Source organism: Hyperolius riggenbachi, chromosome 6 (assembly GCF_040937935.1).
Source record: "Hyperolius riggenbachi isolate aHypRig1 chromosome 6, aHypRig1.pri, whole genome shotgun sequence".
In the NCBI taxonomy this organism is placed as follows: domain Eukaryota; kingdom Metazoa; phylum Chordata; class Amphibia; order Anura; family Hyperoliidae; genus Hyperolius; species Hyperolius riggenbachi.
The window spans coordinates 51,541,848-51,566,413 of NC_090651.1; the positions used below are offsets into that span (position 1 = coordinate 51,541,848).

At 45.7% G+C, this 24,566-nt stretch overlaps 1 long non-coding RNA gene across 1 annotated transcript in view; it reads right to left on the minus strand.

Annotated features, from left to right (window-relative positions):
- The window catches only part of LOC137522422 (uncharacterized), a 119,930-nt gene that overhangs the window by 77,705 nt on the left and 17,659 nt on the right, over positions 1–24,566 (minus strand). Inside the window, exon 3 of the long non-coding RNA XR_011022293.1 lies at positions 20,644–20,736. This is a non-coding gene — a long non-coding RNA (uncharacterized lncRNA). The remainder of the gene's footprint in view (positions 1–20,643; positions 20,737–24,566) is intronic.

The window sequence follows — 24,566 nt, forward strand, 5'->3', positions numbered from 1 at the left end:
AGATAGGAGGGAACATTGCAGCAAGCTTGTCTCTTCCTGTCTGAAAATGTGACTTTAGCCAAAAGTCACATTTTGCAAAGAATGTTTACAGCGGGGAGGGGAATGGACACACACCTCTGTGTCTTCCTTAGGTACCTTTGCCTTGGGTCAGGTGTGCTTTAAATGGCATTCCCACTGATTGTTTATATGCCTCCTAGCCATATCTGTAACTGGAGTTAAAGGGAACCTAAACTGAGAAGGATATGGCTTTTTCCTTTTAAAATAATACCAGTTGCCTGACTCTCCCGCTGATCCTGTGTCTCTAATACATTTAGCCAAAGCCCCTCAACAAGCATGCAGATCAGGTGCTCTGACTGAAGTCAGACTGGATTAGCTGCATGCTTGTTTCAGGTGTGTGATTCCTCCCCTATTGCAGCCAAAGAGGTCAGCAGGACTGCCAAGCAACTGGTATTGTTTAAACAGAAACATCCATATCCCTCTCAGTTAAGGTTCCCTTTAGGGTGACCATACATTAGGCGACTTGGCAGCCGATCGACCATCCGATTCAAATATAATTGAATCGGATGAAAATTGGTGCCGCCAAGAGCATGCCCGATTGACAATGTGACCAATTTCAGGGTGAAATTGGTTGCATATATCGATTGGACATGCTGCAAAATGTAGGGCCAACATGCTCGATCAGGTGCAAAGCAGTATCGGCGTGTGATATCAGATGAGTGACGAACAGTGTCGGACTGGGAGGTGGAAAAGCTGAGGAAATCCACATGCTGGTAAAGCAGCAGTAATCAGGTGTTGCTGGTCACAGTGAAGACTTGCTGCAGGTTTCTATTGGGATTGATAATACGTGGTTTCTGCTGCTTGGCCAGCAGGTGGATTTCCTTAGTTTTTCCACCTCTTAGTCCGACACTGGTGACGAAACCCCCGACGCTGTCCCCACTAGCGTAAGATATGCCCCAGGTGCCCAGGGTGTGAATACTTTACCTGTCGTGTCCGCCGCTGGCTCCGGCTCTTCCCACATGCACAGTTGCCGGCGTATATTTGGGGCGTGTGTATGTGGAGAGGACAGAGCATGGAGCTAGTGGGAGACACTGACAGGTAAAGTATTCACGCACAGGGCACCGGGGGGGGGGGGGGTACATTTTACACTAGGCCAGTGATGGTGAACCTATGGCACGAGTGCCCGAGGCGGCACGCAGAGCCATCTGTGTGGGCACGCGTGCTGTGTCCACCATCACCATTATCTTTATAGCCGCCGCTGCTGATCCAGAATGCCGCATGTCTAGAGGGGACAGAGCGAGACTAGCATCAGTGCACGATGATGTTTTTGAAAGCTCCGCCCCCCCCCCCCCCCCCTTCCCCGCTCTGCTTGTCTCTGGGTCACGCTTACGACAATCTTTTTGCAGGAGGAAGAGTAGCTGTGCTTGGAGCTGCCATCACTGCTAAGCTTCGCCCCCTGCATTTCAGCGGTGACTGGTGGCTTTAGTCCCGTCCCTGAGAGGAGAGAGGAACTGAATCTGGTCCTCCCAGGCCAGCAGCACCAGCCACAGACTTGCTCTGCCCAACTCAACCTGCATATACAGACGTAAGTCTGTAAAATCTTGTCAGCTACTGTCTCGGTGGGTGGGGGGGCAGCAGTAAACTTATTCAACAAATTAACTGTTTGATGGTAGGGGTGGCAATATGTCGCCCAGTCTTTAACTGTCTGTGGTGGTGGTGGTGGGGAGGGGGGGGCGTTTAATCGTTAACCCAATTAGTCTTTAAAATGATCCTGAGATGAGAAGCATCTCAGGTACCATACCTGGGGCTTCCTTAAGCCCCCTCAGGGCCGCTTGTCCCTCGCCGTCTCCCCGTGAGGCTCCTGTCACTTGCAAATTAGTTCGAAAGCCTGGCTGAGTCACGCATTTGCTGCCCAGCCAGGCATGCTGCCCCGTCTCACTCCTGTGACTGTTCTGCGCAGGCGCAGAAAACTCCTTAAAGAGAACCCGAGGTGTGTTTAAAGAATGTTATCTGCATACAGAGGCTGGATCTGCCTATACAGCCCAGCCTCTATTGCTATCCCAAACCCCACTAAGGTCCCCTTGCACTCTGCAATCCCTCATAAATCACAGCCGTGTTGTGAGGCTGTGTTTACATCTGTAGTGTCAGTCTCAGCTGCTCCCCTGCCTCCTGCATAGCTCTGGTCCCTGCCCCCGTCCCTTCCCTCCAATCAGCAGGGAGGGAAGGGATGCAGGAGGGGACTGGAGTTCTGCAGGAGGCGGGGAGAGCAGCAGACTGACACTATAGAGATAAACACAGCCAGCTCTGACAAGCTCTTTGTCAGCAGCGTGGCTGTGATTTATGAGGAATTGCAGAGTGCAGGGGGACCTTAGGGGGGTTTGGGATAGCAACAGAGGCTGGGCTGTATAGGCAGATCCAGCCTCTGTTTTCAGATAATATTCTTCAAACCCACCTCGGGTTCTCTTTAAGTCGGGAGTGTGCCTGGCTGGCTGAAGGCACGGAAGACGCCATCCGCGCCCTCCGTGCAGTTCCGCCGGTCCCTGCTGCTTCATTCCCCCTGGGCCGGATCTCGACCCCACAGCCTGGGTCAGGCTCTCTTGCCTCCTCAAAAATGGCCGCCGGAGCTTGCCACAGCTGCACAGTCCGCACAGATGCGAGTGCGGCTGCGCAGCTCTAGGGCCTCCCTCCACGATCCACGCTACAGGCTGTCTCGGGGGGAGGTCCTAGAGTTGCGCAGCCGCACTCACGTCTGTGCGGACTTTGCAGCCGCGGCAACCTTCGGCTGCCATTTTTGAGGAGGCAGGAGAGCCCGACCCAGGCTGTGGGGTTGGGATCCGGCCTGGGGTGAATGAAGCAGCGGGCACCCGGCAGAACTGCACGGAGGGTGCGGATGGCATCTTCCGTGCCTTCAAAAATCATTCAGGTACCGAACGTTTTTTTTTTATTTGGGCTCGTAAGTCCTTTAAGGAGTTATTTGCTGCAATTAAGGGACAGGAGGGGTTAATGGCTGCAATACTGTATGCAGTGCAGTCATTAACCTCTCCAAGTCCCCAAGTGCAGCCATTAACTTTGCTGGGTAGACTTATACTTGAGTCAATAAAAAAATCCAGCTTAAGAGGGTTGAATATTGGAGTCGACTTATATACAAGGTTGACTTGTATTCGAATATATACGTTAATACTTGTACCATTTTCAGAAGGAAAACAGCAATGGCAGCCTCCACACACGCTCCTCGCATGCCACGTTTCCTTTCTACATTATGTTGAATTTGATCTGACAGAATCAATTTCTACAATGCAAACCCTCTGTTTATAAGACAGTTTATCTGCAAATTCATTATATGGCTCAGAGAAAGATCTGTTAATTCTCAAATTTATCAAGCAAAGTTTTTGCATTTTAATTCAATCTCGACAATTTTGGAACATGAAATTGATTTCAATTAAATTGGTAAACTTAAAGGACCTGTTGTGAAAATAATGTAATGAATAAAATTGATTTTTTATTTATTTTTATTTTTTTACAGAATTTGTTCATAGACTATTTAGTCAGTATTTGCCCATTGTAAACTCTTTCCTCACCCTGGTTTACTTTCTGAAATTTATCACAGGTGGTGACATCTTTAGTCCTGTCAGGTGATCTCTGCGGATGTTTGTTTCTGAGAGTTTGATGCAATTGGCAACAGCTGTTATTTCCCACAATGCAACGAGGTTCAAACTGTCAAGACCATGGTCCTGACATCACACTGTGGGAGGGGTTTCATCACAGTATCAGCCATGCAGAGGTCCCTGATGCTCTTTTTGAAGAAAAGGAAAATATTTCTTTTGGTTCTTTAAGCCTCATCTCTAAAAGTGTGTGGCGCTTCATAAGGACCATAGGTATGTGCTTGCGTTGGGGATGCAGCAAAAAGTTATTTCCGTTGCATCGCGTCGCATAGCGTCAGTATGAAAGGTCCCATAGACTTTCTATGCCGTAGTATTGATATGCAGCAAAATCAGGCCACCACAACGCGTCAGTGTGAAAGGGCTCTGAAGTTGTCACTGCTGTATAAATACACAATAATAATAAAAATAAAGAGGTGCACTTTAACCTTTTCGGGACCGGCCGCCTACCCCCCTTAAGGACCAGGCATTTTGCGCGGGAGGGGGGTGCGCGCGTTTGGGGGGGTCAGGCGGCCGGATCCCGTGTGTGGCTGGCTGAATTGGTGTCCCCCCATGGTGGCCAGTGCCCCCCTTCTGCCAGCAGCCTTCACTTACTTTCCAGGCTCCAGCGATGAGCCGCACGGGACCCTCTTCTCCGGCCGGCATCTCCGTTCTGTCTGACGATCAGTTCCGGGTCGCGGCTTGATGATGTCATCAAGCCGGGACCCGGCACTGACGTCAGATGGAGCGGAGATGCCGGCCAGAGCGGAGGGGGGTGCCGATCGTCGCGGGAACGGCAGGGAGGTAAGTGGATCCTCTTCTTTTCCCCCCTGCCGCCGCAGCTGTCAAACTGATCACTACGATCCGACGGCGATCGTAGTGATCATGTGATCAGCAGCCATACGCAATGGCTGCTGATCACTCGGGGGAGATGTCGGCTGTCATATGACAGCTTAATCTCCCCCTCCGGGTGCGCACGATCGCGTCGGGAGCGGAAATTGCGGGCCGGCGTAGATTCTACGCCGCATCAGGCTAGAACAGCCACAAGTGCGGCGTAGAATCTAATGCACGCGGTCCCGAAAAGGTTAAAGAGGAACTTCAGCCTTTCAGTCATTAAGTTACATTAGTGATGTTGATTAAAATACATAATATAATCTCTTACCCACCCTGTTTTAAAAGAACTGGCAAATGTTTAATTTCATAAGGGCAGCCATCTTTTTGGTTGAAAGGAGGTGACAGGGAGCATGAGACACAGTTCCAACTGTCCTGTGCCCTGAGTGATCACCCCTCCCAGTTGCTAGGCAACGATAACATCAACATCAGAAATCCCATCATGCTTTTCACAGTATCAGGGGAAAAATGCCCGGGCGGTTTTCTTTGATGGGGCGGAGCTTAGCTTCTGTGCAACCAAAAATGAGGCTTGTATAAGAAAAATATGCTGTGAAACTGTTAAAGAAACACCAAGCCTTTTCAGTGCTGCTGAGTAGATTTTTAGTCTGGAGGTTCACTTTAAGGAAAGAGGAAATGACACGCCAATATATAAGTGTGTGCTTAGCCGCACCATTTGTTCCTGAAGACACTTGCATCCAGAGATAAGTGTTCAGATCATTACTGTTTGGGAATATCAAATGTACAGTTGTAGTGAATTAATATTTCATAGCTTGCAGGCCCTGTGTGGGCTGCCTGCTCCTGCACGGTTCCATGGTAACACACACATACTTTCTGTTTAATTGCATGAACGGATGACAGATAACTGCACAGAAGCATGGAATTAAGCACCAGGTTTTAATGAATTCTAATAAATCTGAGCGGTGTGTGTGTGTTCCCTGCATCACTGGGGGAGGGGAGGAGACGCTGCGCTGGGACCCCCAAGTCAAAATGTTACCAAGGAGAAGGAGAGACAGCGTAACACTTCATTAATAGGTGCAATGAGATTGTCGCTTCGCATAGCATCGCCGATTAAAGGCAACTAATGAATTTTTCATCTCTCGCCGTTTACAGACAAGTAGTCTGTTCTTCTGCCAAAATCTACATCGTACGGCCCGATTCCACTGTGTGTCTAAAAAGCACGCCGACACTTGCAGTGATGCAAGAACGCATTCAAATCCCTCTAGCTCATACATGTCAAACTCCAGCCCACGGGCCAAATCTGGCCCTCAGAGCCATTCAATTTGGCCCTCAAGGGGTTTCCCCACTTTGCATTATGTTTGGCCCACTCTAGACCAAGAGAAGCTATATTAGAGGTAAAGCCCTAGATCCCCAGGGAAGCCATATGGGGGAGGTAGGGGGACAGCACTAAACACTAGGGAACTGTATAGTGGTGGGTGGGGGCCATTAGACACCAGGGAACTGTATAGGGGAGGGAGGAGGACCACTAGACACCAGGAAAAGAGTTGGAGGGGGCCAATTAGACCAGGGCTGTGGAGTCAGTACAAAAATAATCCAACCCCGACTCCGACTCCTCAGTTTATGAAACCACCGACTCCGACTCTAACTCTGACTTCAGGTACCCAAAATGATTCCGACTCTGACTCCTCGACTCCGACTCCTTAGTCTAATTCACAACCAAGGTTGTGGATTTGTTACAAAAATCATCCGACTCCAACTCCCGACTTCGACTCCTCAGTTTATGAAACCACTGACTCCAACTCCGACGCCAGGTACCCAAAATTGCTCCGACTCCTCGACTCCGACTCCACAGCCCTGAATTAGATACCAGGGAACTTTCTAAGGTGGTCAGTAGACATTGAGGTTGGCACACGGCTAGGTCCCAGTGTTCAATTTCGGCCCACTTTGTATTTGAGTTTGACACCCCTGCTCTAGCTGTGAGACACATGTGAGACTCGTGCTTTTTTGCTGCATGTGACTGGTTTTTCCCTGTATGCAGGCGCGAGCAGGCAGAGGTACGTGACCGCGCATGTGCAGAAGCGCCAACCCACTTATGGGTTGTGAGCTTTGTGGGCGGCCAACAGGAGGACACTGGGGAGCACCGGAGCTGCAGCGAGGGACCCAGAAGTGTGTCGTGCGCAGTAACCCTAAATGTGAAGCATAATTTCAATGGAAAGTATCCCTCACTTATTTGGTTGCACCGTAGCAGGAATGTGCGGTGTGATTTTTCGACAGTGTAAAAGCAGCCTGAAAGTAATAAAGTGAACCTAATGAGATACTGCATTATCTTCTTACAATACAGAGTTCCTCTTTAAATGCATTTGTGATCAATTCAGATGGAAACCTAGAGTATGCAGAAGAGTTGCCTGACACTATTAACAGGGCTGTGGAGTTGGGACAAAATTCTTCTGACTCCAACTCCGACTCCTCAGTTTATGAAACCACGACTCCGACTCCAACTCCGGATACCCAAAATGGCTCCGACTCCTCAACTCCGACTCCTTAAGTTAATACTTAACAGGGCTGTGGATTTTGTACAAAAATCATCCGACTCCGACTCCTCAGTTTATGAAATCAACGACTCCGACTCCAACTCCGACTCCGGGTGCCCAAAATTACCCCGACTCCAACTCCGACTCCACAGCCCTGACTATTAAGTGGTCATTATTTATCTATTATGCATAATCACTAATGATTGAACTCTGTTATTCTTCTGAGAAGTTCTTGCAGTAGTTGCAGGGGTGTCAAACTCAAATTCAAAGTGTGCCAAAATTGACCACTGGGACCAAGACATGGGCCAAACTCAATATCTAGTGGTCACCTCCCTCCCTTATAAAGTTCCATGGTGTCTAATGGCCCCCCTCCCCTATACAGTTACTGTATCTGGTGTCTAATAGCCCCTTACCCTACCTTATACAGTTCCCTCATGTCTAATTGCCCCCCTCCCCTATACAGCTCCTTGGTGTCTAGTGGTCCTCCCTCCCTTCTTTATACAGTTCCCTGGTGTCTTTGTCCTCCTCCCTCCCCTATGCAGTTCCCTGGTGTCTAGAAGCCGCCCTCCATCTCCTACCCATACATTTCCCTGATGTCTAGTGCTTTGCCCTTCCCTCCCCCATATGGCTTCCCTAAGATCTAGGGCTTTATCTTCAATATAGCTTTCTTCTCTGTACAGTTCCCTAGTGTTTGGTGGTCCTCCCTCCCCTACAGTTCCCTGGTGTCTAGTAGGGACCCCCCTCCCTCCCTTATACAGTTACCTGGTGTCTAGTGCTTTCTAATTACCTCTCCCATATGGCTTCCCTGGCTTCAAACATATGGTAATACAAACTGGGGAAACCACTTGGGAGCCAAATTTGATGACTCTGCATAGCAGATATGGCCCACGGGCCAGAGTTTGATATTTTTATTTATTTAAGTATTTATATAGCGCCGAAATATTACGCAGCGCTGTACAGAGTATATTGTCTTGTCACTAACTGTCCCTCAGAGGAGCTCACAATCTAGTCCCTACCATAGTCATATGTCTATGAATGTATTGTGTAGTGTATGTATTGCAGTCTTAAGAATATTTTAAGGGTGAGCCAATTAACTTATTTTGGGATGTGGGAGGAAACCGGAGTGCCCTGAGGAAACCCACACAGACATGGGGAGAACACACAAACTCCTTGCAGATGTTGACCTGGCTGGGATTCAACCCGGGAAGCCAGCGCTGCTAAGCGAGAACCCTAACCACTACGCAGCCGTGCTGACATGTATAGACAGAACAAGCCAGGAGCTGAGCAATTCTTCCAATACTGTCACCTGAAACTATCACAAATGATCATCTGAGGCGACAGAGGTTTAATGTGTGTATGAAACACTTTAAGGTACTGGAGGTTATGGAATTTAGTCCCAAATACTCAAAAACATGTCTATTTATTCCCACGTTCACAACAAAAGCACTGAACTCCGTTGAAAAAAATCACCATGACAACAACAGCAGAGCCAATCTTTGATCCCCGAATAGCGGAGGAGTTCCGTTCTGCAGTACTACGCTCCGTCCGTCCTCCAGGACTTCTTGAAGAACAACAAAGCCCACTTTTGGTTTGGCCGTTCTTATCTCTTATCTGACGGAGCTGAATATGTATCAGGAGACAGGCAGAGCATCCTAGCAACAGATTAAACCGCTAATGTTATTCACCTAAATGCATTTTTGCATAATACCGAAAAGCGGCAACGTCTAATTCATTCTCTGTAATAAAACCAGCCATCTGTGTGCACAATAGATTGGTATTTTCATTTTTTTTCTATTCAGCCAGAAGCAAATCCTAATCAAGCCAAAGTCATTGGGAGAATATTTTGCTAGACAAATTAATTCCTGGATCCCCGTTAGACGGCGAGTATTGTAATAAGATAATGCAATATTAAACTTTACAACAAGACGCCTGTGCAGGTTACTGTTGGTAATGTAAGAAGTTAGTCCTGAAGGGATCAGGCCACCCAAATATATGTTCCAGCTTTTAGTAGATGCTAGTGGGGTTAAAGACTGGCTTCAAGCAAAGATGCCTTCCTAGTCCTGTGTAGGCAGCTGCGTTTCTTTAATCTATGTATAAATGCCAATTCCCTGATGCCAAATAACATACCGCATCAGAAGGCCCTTCCCCAGCTACTTCCTGCACCACAGACCTTTTGGAGCTCAGTCTGCGCCCGGACACTCTGTAGTCTGCACTACACAATGAGATTCAATTGTTTATCTCAGTTTATCTTCACTTCAGGTTTGCTTTAAGGGAAATGTCCGAGGTAAAATAAAATAAAAAATCTACTTACCCGGGGCTTCCTCCAGCCCCTAGCAGCCGATGTCCCTCGCCACAGCGCCGGTGGCTCCTAATCCCCTCAGCACACTCAACACTCCGATGACGTCAACGCGCCCCCGAGCGGCGCTCTCGCAGGCGCAGTAGATGCACCGGAGGGGACCGAGAGCCACAGCGAGGTTCATATCAGCTGCAAGGGGCTGGAGGAAGCCCAGGGTAAGTAGATTTTTTTTTTTTAATTATTTTACCTCAGAGATTTCCTTTAAAGTAATCCTATGAGGGAAAAAAGTGCCCCTTTCACGCCCTTTCACAATGACGCACTGCTTCCGCAGCCTAATGCAAATCTATGAGGAAGTTCATACGTCCCACGTTGCGGTACGCTGCACAAGAAGTCCTTAATTTAACGCTAGAGCAGAACTACATTACCGTGCGTGATCCGCACCGACCTGCGTTGGCCCAGAAGTCAGGTTAGTCTATGGCGACACAAGGTTTTTTAAAAAGTCGACGTCGCAAGCACGGAAGAGTGTTTTTACAATACGCTTCCGTGCACTTCCGTATACTCCGAAGCAGGAAGTGACCGCAAGCACATGTCACTTCCTGCTTGGCTGGTGGCCAGACAGGGAACACTGCGTACTAACATGGTGTTCCCTGAAGGACTGTTTCGGGCGGTACTATGCGGTGTGGTGGGCGTGGTACACTGCATCGCTGCTGCCAGTTTGCAATGTGAAGCCAGCCGGAGGGTACTTACCTCAGGAGGGGGAGGGCTCTGGATCCTAAAGAGGCTTCCCTCATCCTCTTCAACCTCTTGGATCCAGCACTGGCAGCCCCCAGAACAGCGTGCAGCAATATTTACCAATCCGCACTCCTGTGCAGGCGCAGTACAAGCTTCCCTTGGGCTCTGGCGGGAATAGCCGAGACTGATCAGGTGCCCTGTACTGCGCAGGGGCAAGATGCCAGCATATGCGCAGTATAGCGCACCCGATCGGGCTTGGATTTTTCCGCCAGAGCCCAAGCGGAAGCTTTTACATTAGGATCCAGAGGCTTTCCCCGCTCAGGTAAGCACTTTTTTCCTTACAGGTTTACTTTAACATAGCCAAAGAAAAAAAAAATCGATACCACCCATTGGGGGAATCCTCTGGATGCTTCAGAGGCTTCCCAGATCCTCCTCGCCCCCTTTGCTGCTGTCCAGGACCCTCTTCCTGGACCGTCTTTATTACATAACAAGTAAAACAATTTAAAAACAAGGATAAAAGAAGAACTCACGTACGGGGCCCGTGCACTTGGAACCCCGAAAAAGTAGCGCGCATAAAATGGTCAATAGAAGACCTCAAATAAAATGGTGCCGCCTGTCGCCTTCCCGACCGATTTCGCAATCTTGCGTCATCAGGGGAGATGATGACGCAAGATTGCGAAACCGGTCGGGAAGGCGACAGGTGGCACCATTTTATTTGAGGTCTTCTATTGACCATTTTATGCGCGCTACTTTTTCGGGGTTCCCAGTGCACGGGCCCCGTATGTGAGTTCTTCTATTGTCTTTGTTTTTAAATTGTTTTACTTGTTATGTAATAAAGACGGTTTACACTTAGATGTGCCGTATATCCCTTTAATGTCACTATCCTACTGGACTCCCCTTTGGCGAGTCTCTGCTACCTCAGGACATCTACTATATTCCGGAGGAATCTGTGGTGTGCAACATCGCTGGTGAAACAACACCATTTGAAATTTCTGCGGACCATCTATCAACTTGACTTGTCAGGGAGTGCCAAACCCGCTCCCTGACAAGTCAAGTTACTCCCCCTTTTTATGTGCCTGAGGAAGCGGGCGTTAGACCCGTGAAACGCGTTGCAAATACTGTTGTGGAGTAAGAATAAAGCTGGTTTCTTTTATGTTAATCAGTGCGATTTGTTGTTACTGGGGAGGTGTATCATCCAGCACCCCCCATTTTGAGACTTTTTTAAAGTACAGTGTTTTAATCTTTGGGCGCCTCTGTATTTCTGCACGATTATAATGTGGGTTGTTGGAATCTGGTAAGCCTTGCTTCTTTACCTTTTTGTTCGAAGATCCTGTATACCAGAAAATGACGAAAGCTGTATTACTATAGACCTGTGCTGACTTTATATATTCATTGCTTGTGTGGACTTCTCAGCTGCGGTCACCTTCTGCCTTGGCACTGACACTTGTTGTTTAAAAAAAAAAACACCTTTATTTCCAAATAATATATTGTCACCATACTTTGTACTAGGGACATAATTAAAATCTTGTAATAACCAGGACAAATGGGCAGATAAAATGTGTGGGTTTTATGCACAGTAGCAGTGTTTATATTAAAACTATAAGGGATGAAATTGGAGAAATAGTGTATTTTTTCATTTTTTTTCTTGCTTTTCCCTTTAAAATGCATAGAAAATAAAGTAATTACTGAAAACAAATATCAACCCCAAAAAGCCCAATTGGTGTTAAAAAAATAAGATATAGATCATTTCATTGTGATTAGTAGTGATTAAGCTATTGGCAAATGAAAGGGATGAGCACTGAAAGGTGAAAATCGCTCTTGTCCGTTAGGGTAAAAACGTCTTTGGGGTGAAGTGGTTAAGTTAGTTAGGTGGTGAGTTAAAAGGTTATCTATAAAAAATATTAATGTCAAGTGGCATTAATGTTATTAATATACGTTGTTAAAAACATTATGAAATTTTCCATAGTTTTCAATATGCAACCAGCAAGTTTCCTCCTTTTATTTGCAGTTATTCAGATTTTATTCTTTGTAGTCTTGGTAAGAGCACACTGTTCAGTGGTCAGAACGTTCCTACAGTATATGTGTAATTTGTTAGGACAAAAAAAAACCAAGTATAACGTGTATTCCCAAGTAATGGGACTAATAAAGAACAATATATAATATGATCAAATATTCATGATGTAAACTGCAGCGATCGATTCCCAGGCTCATTTTACCGTTCCCAGACATCATTCTTACATTTATTAAATTCTGCCTCGCTCCCAGGCCTGAAGGCTGCAGCAGAATTTACATGTCCATGCAGCGTTAGGTTTTAGGCTATATCTTATGTTAACCACTTGTCTTGAGGACTACGGTCTTAAACCCCCCTAGTGACCAGGCTGATTTCTACAATTAAGGCCACTACAGCTTTAAGGGCTAGCTGCAGGGCCGTACAACTCAGCACACACGTGATTCCCGCTCCCCTCTTCTGCCCACCAACAGAGCTTTCTGTTGGTGGGCTACAATTGCTTCTACAATGTATTATTTTTTACAAATATTTTGTTTATTTTACAATAAATTTCCCTATTTTTTAATTATTGTTTTAATGCACCTACCCTCCCCCCACAAGCCAATCAGCGCGACCGGCGCTTCCTTGCTGCCCAGGGGGACAGCCGTGTCACACGGCGTGTCACAAAGAATGGCAGCGCTTTTAGACCAAGCTGCACCTGACCGGCTGCAAAGCCTCTTAAAGGAACACTGTAGGGAGGTCAGGGGAAAATGAGTTGAAGTTACCCGGGGCTTCTAATGGTCCCCCACAGGCATCCTGTGCCCGTGCAGCCACTCCCCAATGCTCCGGCCCCGCCTCTGGTTCACTTCTGGAATTTCAGGTTTAAAAGTCTGAAAACCACTGCGCCTGCGTTTCCGTGTCCTCACTCCCGCTGACGTGACGCATGAGCGTACTGCGCAGGCCCAGTATGGTCTGTGCCTGCACCGTGCGCTCCTGGTGACATCAGGGGAAGCGAGGACACTGCAACGCAGGCGCAGTGGTTTTCAGACTTTTAAACCTGAAATTCCAGAAGTGAACCGGAGGCGGGGCCGGAGCATCGGTGAGTGGCTGCACGGGCACAGGATGTCTGCGGGGGACCATTAGAAGCCCCGGGTAACTTCAACTCATTTTCCCCCGACCCCACTACCGTATCCCTTTAAAGTCAAAACTGTGCTCATTACATCTGAAACAGGTGCTGAAAGCTAACGAGATTCTCAACACTACAAATTACACAGTGGGCAAAAAATTAGAGACAACCTCTAATAACGAACTGTTCCACCTTCTTCTTGCCATGGACTCAATAAGTTGCTGATACTGTTGCTGAGGAATGTTGGCCCATGCTGACATCCAGGGCCGGATTTACCATAAGGCACTAAAGGCACGTGCCTACAGGCGCCTGATGACGAAAAGGTGACTCACTCCCCCCCCCCCCCCCCCGTGCCTCCTTCCCTATGCAGAGTCCTGATGAGAGTGTAAATGAGAGGTTACTCACCCAGCTCTCGGAATTCCACTGATGAGATCTCCCTTCAGTCAGGGACACCTCTAACTGCTTAATACTGAGAATCTTCTAGCTACCTAATACTTGGGGGGCCCCTCTAGCTACTTAATACTGAGGGTACCTCTGGCTACCTAATACAAAGGGGCACCTGTATCTACCTGTGATGTGCAAGGGAAGTAAGGATGAAGTGACAGCTGGGACAGCCAGCACACTTGTAGTGCAGTTTGGTAGGGGTTTGGAGGTTCATGGAGGGGGAAGTCTAAGGTGCCAGGACATATGTGCCTATAGGTTCCTGTGAGGAAAATACGGGCTTGTTGACATCATGGCATCTCTAAGTTGGGTCAGATTCGATGGTGGCGTTTCCAAGCTTTAAAGTGATCTTTTGACTTCATCCCACAAATGCTCAATAGGATTGAGGTCAGGGGACTGAGCTGCCCATGGAAGCAGGTTAAACTCTGATTGATGTTCCTCAAACTAATTTGAGACTGCATGAGGACGGTGGCAAGGGACCACAACAGGCGTCTTTTCCTATTTTTTCTGGGATACCAAAGGCACTCTTGCGGGTCTCCTGCTGCTAAAGCCCATCCTTTGCCAAGTAAGTATTGTTGTGCGTTGGGATATGCTTCATGATGCACCTGCATTGAATTCAGCTGTAATTTGTTGTGTTGGTGCCCTTCTGTTGCTGCAGACTATGCGTGCTACTCTCATTTCACCTCTCTTGTTCGCCAGCCTTTTTCAACCAGAACAGTCCTTATCGCTTGAAGTTTTTTTTCTACCTGCCACTCTCTAAACACCTGAGATACTGTTGGGCAAGAAAATCCTAAAAGAGTCGCTGTTTCAAAGATACTGCACCAGCTCTTCTTACACCAATGATCATCCCTCGTTCAAAGTCACAAATCAAATCAAAGATAGCTTTATTGGCATGACCAAGATTCATACAGGTACTGCCAAAGCAAGGGGAAAAGGGGGGCATGGAAGGGGGTGGGGTAGGGGGACAATGGCTAAGCAGTCTGTGGACATTTTTTTAGGTTTACAGTTCCGTTATGCACCCAGAGCCGGGACAAGGTCCTCTAGCACCCAAGGCTGAGACACCAAAGTGCGCCCCTCCATCCCTGCCTCCCCAGCCGTTCCACACTGATTGCTATTAGACGCCACAGGGCCCACAACCTCCCCAACACCTTAATAACTAGTTATCTGGCTTGCAGTCACTGCCATGTATCCCCTTTTCTTATTTCTTTCTGCTTCAAACACAATTAGGAATGACAGCTGTATGAATTCCGAGCCTCTCCAGCCTATGCCTCGGCCCGGCCCTGTATGCACCTCTCAGTCTGTCGCATGCCGTGACATAGTGTGCAGCGATTGTCACTGTGGATTCCTCTTCTCCCAGTAAGATATATGTTTTTCTTCTAATGTGAGAAAGTCTGGGAATACTGGTAGTTCCATCAGTTTCTTAAAGTAAGTGTCCCTGGTTGCAGTATATTTGGGGCAGTGCAACAGAAAGTGGTTTTCATCCTCAAGGGTCTTATGCTCACAGTGTTGGCATAGTCTCTCCTCCCTGGGTTTGTACGTCTGTCTGTGTCTCCCAGACTCTATTTTGAGGTTGTGACGAGGTTGTGTGGTGTCTGTAGACACTCAGGATGTTCTTCTTATATTCTCTCTGTAGAGACTGGTATATGGTTAGCTCCTCCATTTTTCCCGATAGTCCTCTTTGCTCTTGGCTGTGGTGTCTGTGTTCTATCTGGACTCTTGTTATGACCTGTGGATCGGGTGTTAGAGGAAGTATAGAGCTGACCACTTCTTTTAGTGCACATGGCTTTTCTTGGTCTTCATTGTGCAACATGGCTTTGCAGTGGGGTGAGCCAGGGCTGCTGCTCTGTAGGTGGGCCCAGAAGGACAACACTCTCTTCAGTATCTCAAGCAGTAATGGGAATCTACTTAGCTCAGCTCGGCAGGCATTGTTTGAGGTACTTTGATGGACATGGAGAAGGTGTTTGCAGAACTCCAGGTGGAATATTTCTGTTGGGCTTAAACCTAAAAGGGAACCTGTACTGAGTAAAATTATTTAAAATAAACACATGAGGTAACTTCAAATGAATGTTATGGGGTAATGGCCATTTTCAAAATGGAGGACGGAGAATTCCCTTGATCACAGTGGACAAACAGGATGCGGGAGAGGAGAAAGAGATTGAGGAGTAGACTACACGGGAGGTAAGTATGACTTGTGTATGCTTATTTTGACTTTTAATTTTCAGTTCAGGTTTTCTTTAAAGTCACTTAAATCTTTCTTCTTACCCATTTTGACATTATCTTCCAAGATAACTACGTCATCTGAAGCTCAGCGTTCCTTATATAAGCAACTCTGCGTTGCTACGTCACTCTACTATTGGACTGGCTTACTTTCAAATAAGGGGTGTCTTCAATTTTTTGCCCACTCAGTGTACTAAAAGGGACCTCACTTTTCACTGTTTGAGACTGTACTGACGTTAAGTCCTCATAATTTAAAGACGTTAACTTTGAGAGGATTGCTCTCTTTCAGCAGAAGTGGAGGTTTCCTTTTATTAATCTTCCTGAATTTTATTTCCAAAGTTTTTATTTTATTTTTTGCTACGGGCATGCCTTGTTTTCAATAAAACCATTGTCTAACCTTTTCTCAACTATTAATCTGCTAATAATGAAAAGCATTAGCTGTGTACACCATGCAGTAATCCCATGGAAGCCTGCCAGGATTCTGTGTATATTTTTTCTTTTAAAGGACCTTTACTTTGAGGGCTCGTTTCCACTATTGCGAATCCGCATGCGTCCAACGCATGCGGATTCGCACATGTAATGCAGGTGGATGGGCCTGTTTCCACTGTAGCGTTGTTAAGATGCGTTTTTTTCAGCGGTGAAAAAACGCACAAAAGAGCCACAGAATTTGCCTGCGAGTGAAATGCATGCGAATCGCATGCAATGTATTTAACAGGGAGATTGCATGCGTTTTACCCATGTGTTTTTTGCCGCAAATTCGCATGCGAATTCGCATAGGTACCAATGTAAATTCATACAGGCAGTGACATGGTTAAAATCGCATATACCCTCACCTATGCGAAATCGCATGCGAATTTGCGGCAAAAACGCATGGGGAATCGCATCCGCATGCGATTTCATCAGCGGTGGAATCCAGGCGATTCCGCACCGCAATAGTGGAAACGAGCCCTGAGAATTATTATTGTGACTGCAGAACACTGAACTATGAGCCAGTTTCTGTGTGTGGAGCGCTTCAATGCCCTTATTCATCCTGTCATGGGCTCATGTGGTGCTGACTGTCCTTCCTCTCTGTGTCTATGCATCAAGGTGAAGACGAGATGGGGCGTGGCCCAGGGGATGTGGGTGGCACAGGGCAGCAGTGGGGAGGGAGGAGTTTGGAAGTCAGTTCAGAAAGTGGGGAATGTCAGTATCTGCAAGTGGGAGGGATTGCAAAAAAATGTACTATAAAAAGATACCTGGGCCCTTATTTAATTCACCTTTTCTTTTAAAGGACCACTATCGCGAAAATTGTAACATTTCAAATGCATGTAAACACATATAAATAAGAAGTACCGTACATTTTTTCCAGGGTAAAATGAGCCATAAATTACTTTTCTCCTATGTTGCTGTCACTTACAGTAGGTTGTAGAAAACTGACATTTCCCACCACTTTTTGGGCTAGTTCATCTCTTCATGGGGGACTCTCTGCATGGCCTTTATTCTTTAAAAAGACACTACCTGAAGAGGATTTACTCAAAAATGCTGACCAGCCTCCCTGCTCGCTTCACACTTTTTTTGTCAGTTGGACAGAGCAACTACCATTCATTAAGTGCTTTTGTAAATAAAGAAAACCCTGAGAAACCGCCATGAGGAGATGGGCTACTCCAAAACCTGTCAGTTCTGTCAGATTTCTCCTACTTACTGTAAGTGACAGCAACATAGGAGAAAAGTAATTTATGGCTCATTTTACTCTGGAAGAAATGTACTTCTTATTTGAATGTGATTACATGCATTCTAAATTTTACGATTTTCGCAATAGTGGTCCTTTAAGTTTTATCCTGGGAGTTAATTCTTCATCTTCTCTTTAAACCACTTCACCCCAAGGCGGTTTTTACCGTAACGGACAAGAGCAATTTTCACCTTTCAGTGCTCATCCCATTCATTTGCCAATAGCTTAATCACTACTAATTACAATGAAATAATCTATATCTTGTTTTTTTCACCACAAATTGGGCTTTTGGGGGTTGATATTTGTTTTCAGTAATTACTTCATTTTCTATGCATTTTAAAGGGAAATACAAGAAAAAAATGAAAAAATACACTATTTCTCCAATTTCATCCCCTATGGTTTTAATATAAACACTGCTACTGTACATAAAACCCACACATTTTATGTGCCTATTTGTCCTGGTTATCACAAGATTTTAATTGTCCCTAGTACAAAGTATGGTGACAATATATCATTTGGAAATAAAGGTGTATTTTTTTCCGGTGTTTTTTAGTTCACTATTTTCACGTGCACATGCACCGGGATGCACGTGCACCCGCGGGAGCGCGCGCGTGCACGCGCACAGCAGCTGCAGCACTGTCTGACTTATAAAAACGCCCTGGAGCCATTAACCTCCTTGGCGGTAACCGTACAGCCCCCCCCCTCAGACCCCTGCGCTGCCCGGCCTATCAGCGCCAGGCAGCGCTAAGGGGTGGATCGGGACTCCCTTAGACGTCACGACGTCCATGACGTCGGTGACGTCATCCCGCCCCGTCGCCATGGCGACGGGGGAAGCCCTCCAGGAAATCCCGTTCTTTGAACGGGATTTCCTGATCGGAGGGGCTGGGGGGATGCCGCTGAACAGCGGCTATCATGTAGTGAGCCCTCGGCTCGCTACATGATTTAAAAAAAAAAATAGCAAAAAAACGGCAGCGCTGCCCCCTGGCGGTTTTTAATATACCGCCAGGGAGGTTAAGAGGCTCTAGCAGGACGTCATTAAGTGGTTAAATAGCTTTTCAGTACTTTGCAGTTGAAAAAGTAACAAAGGTAAGTGAAAAGGTTCTGTCAAATTATAAGAGTACTTTCTTGCTTGCTGGTGTCTTAAAATGCATTTTTTTTTCATTAGGTGTGAAAATAACACCTAGAAGAAAACTAAAAATATCACCTAATTTATTTAAGAGCCAATCACATTGACTCACAGTCATCACAGGGTCAGGAGCCAATGAAATCGGCTCCTGAAGCTCTACTGTCATAGAGACGGCAGGGCGAGTGTGCTTCAGCGAAGGGAGAGTGGCACGAACAGCGGGTTGAAGGAGGAAGTGTGGTAGTCATGTGATGCGAAGTAAAACGCAAGGAGGAAGACAAAAGCAAATCCAAAATCATGATTAAAGTGAAATCACCCATATTATTATTATTTTTAATTTATAAAGCACCAACATATTCTGTGGCATCTGCATAGATTAAGACACAAGCATTGGGTACATAATAATACAATAGTATTCACAAGATATAGGCGCTGGTACATAATAACAAACTAGTAGAAAATTCTCGCGATCGCTGACTTATGCGCACGCAAATTGCTGCCGCGACTCGCGTGAATCGCGGCAGCAATTTGCGTGCGCATAAGTCCGCGATCGCGCTAATCGCGACACTTTGCGCGCGCAAAAGTCCGCGAACGGCACTTCACATGCTAACCGTTTAGCACACCCGTGCTAAACAGTTAGCATGGCTTTGTGAATTAAGCCCATAGTATTTCCAGTGACAAATATAACATGATGATCAAAATATACAGTATAGAAATTTCAAGACACAAAAGGGTGAGAGAGCCCTGCCCTTGTGAGTTTAAAATCTAAAGGAAGCCCACAGTAAATCACTGCAAACTTTATAGGTACAATGGCTCAGACTCCCATGAAGCTAAACTATACGCATAATAATTTATGCTTCCATATTGCAAAGACATGTAGGAGAGTCCTGAAGTTGCAGCAAAACTCATCTCATCCAGGATTTTTTCACTAGTAGTCTAGTGGGTTGTGGAGTCGGTACAAAAATCATCCGATTCCGACTCCATTATAAAACCATCAACTCCGACTCCATTTCAGGTACCCGAAATTTCTCTGACTCCTTGCCTCCTTAGTCCAATACTTACCAGGGCTGTAGAATTGGTACAAAAATCATCCAACTCTGACTCCTCAGTTTTATGAAATCACGACTCCGCTCCAGGTACCCAAAACTGTTCTGACTCCGACTCCTCAACTCCGATTCCACAGCCCTGGCTAGTAGTGGATAAAAAATGTATCCTACACTGTGAGGCTGCTTTCACAGTGGGACGTTACAGGCGCACGTTAGAGCAGCCTGCAACGCAGCCCACCGCACAGCAATGAAAAATCAATGGGCTGTTCACAGTGCCCACGTTGCGTTACATTGTAACGTAGCACGTTTTATGAAAGTGCTGAATGCTGTACGTTATAGCGGCTTTAGCCGCGTTAGGCTGTTTGCACATGCTCACTAATATGTATTTTTTTTTCTTTATTGGGCCGGAGAGGAGGCGGGGAGAGTCCGCTAGTGTAGCCAGCCACATGGCTACTTAATATTCACTGCACTGCATTGTTTACTTCCTAGAGCGGCCGCTGATTGGCTGGCGGGACCACGTGATGCGGAGTGCTCCGCTCACGTGGTCTCCACCCGCGCATGCGGCAAAAAGTTCACATCACGGACGCATCAAGACTATGTAGCGTCCTCCAATACTATCACCATGCGTTGCGTTAGGGGCACGTTATGCGACCTTAACATCGCATATAACGCAACTTCTTGGTGTGAAAGTAGCCTTAGTGCTTCTACAGTGGAACACATACCTAGAACACAAACTTACCTAAGGTCACCTACAGAGCCTAAGGCTCCAAAACAGAAATACTCCCTATAAATTACATTTCATGGAGTAAAACAAATAAAATGTCAACATGATTCAGATTCAAATTCACAAACAGAGCTTCTTTGATCTGCAGTTCCTTCTGAGAGTTCAAAATATTCCAGTATGTAAATTTTGACCTTTTTTTCCAGAAAATTAAGTATGAAACCCACCTACCTCCAAGCTTCACAGTTGGCTAGTGGATCCAACAATCACCATGATTGACAACTAGAGGCAGGTGGGAGTGAATGGCGCCAAGGTCTGACTTTTCTAAGAAAGTAAAACCGTCTATTAGACACTGAAAAGCTGTACAGTAATATAGACAAACCACAGGAAATTTGCAGATATGTCCGTAAACATGAAAAAGTCCTTCCTGACAAAGGCTTAAATAAAGAAATAAATCTTCAGTCTCAAAAATGAAACTAGAATGTGTCATTAAAGTGGACCAAAGCTGTATCTTCCAAAGAGAAAAAGAGCCAAAATGACACATTTCTCCATCAAAACTTCAAGGCACAGGAACTCTTTGAACGCTTTGTAGCATTACCTATCTCTGCTCCTACTTTACTCTGAGCTATGTAAGTGTCAAACACAATTCCGGACACAACCCAGTCGTGCTCAGTCAGCAAGTAAAAATGATTCTGATTCTACTATGACTGCTATCGCTTTTTTGTATCCAAGGCAGCAGCGGCGGACTACTAAGCAGCAGGGGAGCATTGTAGCCACTGTAATATACAATACTGTGGCTGGCACTGCACTACATCTCTCCTCTCTGGGACAGGCTGGCTCAGTGATACAGGTAGAAGCAGAGTATCCCTCAGCTTCTGCAGCTTCTGAGGCTCCTCCCACCCACAGATGACACTATCTCTCAGCATGATAGTTTTTCAGAAAGGGGGTGTTACTAACTAACAAAACCTGGATTTTATGACACAAGTGGCCAGTTTTTAGGCATTTTTCGTGCAACTTCGTGCAAATAGCATGATTTTTTTACACCAGAGGTCCGCTTTAAGAACCCTTAAAAACACTCCAACTCATACAGTTCAGAACACAATAATTAAAAAATAAATCTAATAAATGGATGTAACAAAGACATTCAAAAAGTAATGATAATACCTGCATATTATTAGCACACCACAAACTGATCAGTTCTGCACTATACTTGGCCCAAACCAAATTAAGATTATTAATAATGAGTTACTTCCTAATATCAGAACTCATTTTTCATTAGATCAGTCTTTTGCTTGGGGTTTAAACAATGACTGCCCAAACTCTGTACAGGTGACAGGTACTCCTTTTCTGTGATAGCAGTGGAGGGCTGGAAGGACGTTGGACCACCCAGATTGATTATTCCTAGCTTAAAGAGACACTGTAACAACATTTTCAGCCTTATTTCTTCTATCCTATAAATTCCTATATCTGTTCTAATGTGTTCTGGATTACTGCAGCCTTTTCTAGTTGCACTGTCTCTGTAATATATCTAATTTTCTTTTATTTGTCAAGCTTTGTTGACCCTGGGAGGAATGCACTGCCTCTGCTGTGATAGGGAGAAGTTATGCACACCCCCCTCCACGCCCCCTGCAGGCTCTGTGTGCGTGCTTTGTTTATTTCTCACAGACAGGTCTCTGCTCTCAGTTTAGCTTGTTATGCAGTTTGTGAGGATGAAGAAAACAAATATATATATATATATATATATATACACATACAAACATCACTTCCTGGTTAGCGGCCATGTTTTTTGTTTGTAAACACTGCCTAAAACTGTCGATTAAAAGCCAGGATCACGGCTGGAGAGGCGGAAACGGCAAAGAGGGATCCAGGAGATCACAGTGACTCGACTGGTATGTTTTTTATTGTACAAATCGGACAGTACAGATTCTCTTCAATATATCTGTTTGCGTGGCAGCTTGAGCCAAATGAGCTGATGAAGTGACAGTGGAAACGTTTGGGGAGAGACGAGAAGAGATCCAGGATGGCAGCGCAGGGCCCTGAGCACTGCACGGAGGATGGAGGGAAGAGGAACTGGCAAAGTAGCCACCAGGGGTGCACTGCTCCATCCCAGAACACATTAACATCATTATTCAGTGTTAAGACAATGAGAAGCAATGCCTGGATGGCAGGCTGGGAATGCGATGAGCCATGAATCACACTTGTACGCACCAAGTCTGTGTTTGACAAGGAGGCTGAAGAGGTAACAATGTGGCAGATAAAAATGGATAGAGTCGTTTCTGCTTCCTTCTGCGTGTGACATGCACTGCAAGCTGAGGGCACACTGAAGACGCAGCACAGAACAAAGGCTCTTATAAAGGGAAGGAAGAATATATTTTTTTAGGGGATATTTTTAATTTAAAGAGGAACTGCAGTGGGAATAGTATGATGAATAAAATTGCTTATTTTTTACAATATCCATTTAAAATGTATTCTATTTAGTCGGTGTTTGCCCATTGTAAAATCTTTCCTCACTGTCACCTGATTTACAGTCTGAAATGTATTACAGATGGCAACAGCTTCAGTTTTAGTGCCGTCAGGTGCAGAATGCTTGGTTACTGTGAGTTCTAAAGTAGTGTTTCTCAACATTTTATTGGTATGTACCCCTTTTAAAACCCTGTACTCACCAAGTACCCCCTAGCATAGTAAACATTATCACAAGTACCCCTTGACAAATATATATTTAATCGTAGTACATGATAATTGGTTCGAAACTATTTCCAAGCATTTACTATTGCTTTTAATTAGCCAACACACTAATTTGGTGTTGTTTACATAAGATTTATAATTTTCTAAAACTTTAAATTTGTTATTTTTGGTTAAAGAGAACCAGAGACGAAGCACCCTCGTGTATTTTACCATATATATCAGTGGGAACATTAGAGAAAACACCTACCCTGCTCTTTGTTTCATTGTTCTCTGCTAAATCTGCCTGTTATCAGCCCTGATAAGAATCCCCAACTGAGCATTCATTCTAGCTTTGCCCAGAATAATTATAGCTGAGTCAGTCTTCTGTGATGTCTTTTCAAACCCAAGCCTGCCCTCTTGTGGCTTTGCTTTCCTGCTATTTATCCTCAAAGCAGAGCCACAAGGGGCAGACTTGGGCTTGAAAAGACATCACAGTAGACTGACTCAGCTATAATCATTTCGGGCAAAGCTAGACTGAATGCTCAGTCGGGGATTCTTATCAGGGCTGATAACAGGCAGATTTAGCAGAGAAAAATGAAAAAAAGAGCAGGGTAGGTGTTTACTGTCATGTTCCCATTGATATATATGGTAAAATACATGAGGGTGCTTCGTCTCTGGTTCTCTTTAAAGAGGAACTGTCACAAAAATCTTAAAACTGAAAACACATACAAATAAGAAGTACATTTCTCAAAGACTAAAATGAGCCACAAATTACTTTTCTCCTATGTTGCTGTCACTTACATTAAGTAGTAGAAATCTGACATTACTGACATATTTTGGACTAGCCCATCTCCTCATAGGGGGGTTCTCATGGTTTTCTTTATTTTTAAAAGCACTTAGTGAAATAGTGAGTTGCTCCGTCCAACTGCTGAAATAGTGTGCAGCGAGCAGGGAGGCTGGCCAATATCTTTATGTAAATCTTTTTTAGGGAATGTCTTTATAAAGAATAAAAGCAATGCTGAGAATCCCCTATGGAGAGATGGATTAGCACAAAACCTGTCAGTAATTTATGGCTCATTTTACTGTAGGAGAAATGTACTTCTTATTTGTATGTGTTTTAAATTTTAAGATTTCTGCGACACTTCCTCTTTAACCACTTGCCGACTGCGCACTCATAACGCGCGTCGGCAAAGTGGCAGCTGCAGGACCAGCGACACAGATCTGCGTCGCCGGCTGCAGGCTAATTAATCAGGAAGCAGCCGCTCGCGCAAGCGGCTGCTTCCTGTCAATTCACGGCGGGGGGCTCTGTGCATAGCCTGCGGGCCGCCGATCGCGGCTCGCAGGCTAAATGTAAACACAAGCGGAAATAATGTGCTTTGTTTACATTTGTACAACGCTGCTAACAGTAGCAACGTTGTACCAGATCAGCGAACCCCGGCCAATCAGCGGCCGGGGATCGCTGTCACATGACAGGCAGGAGCCTGTTAGAG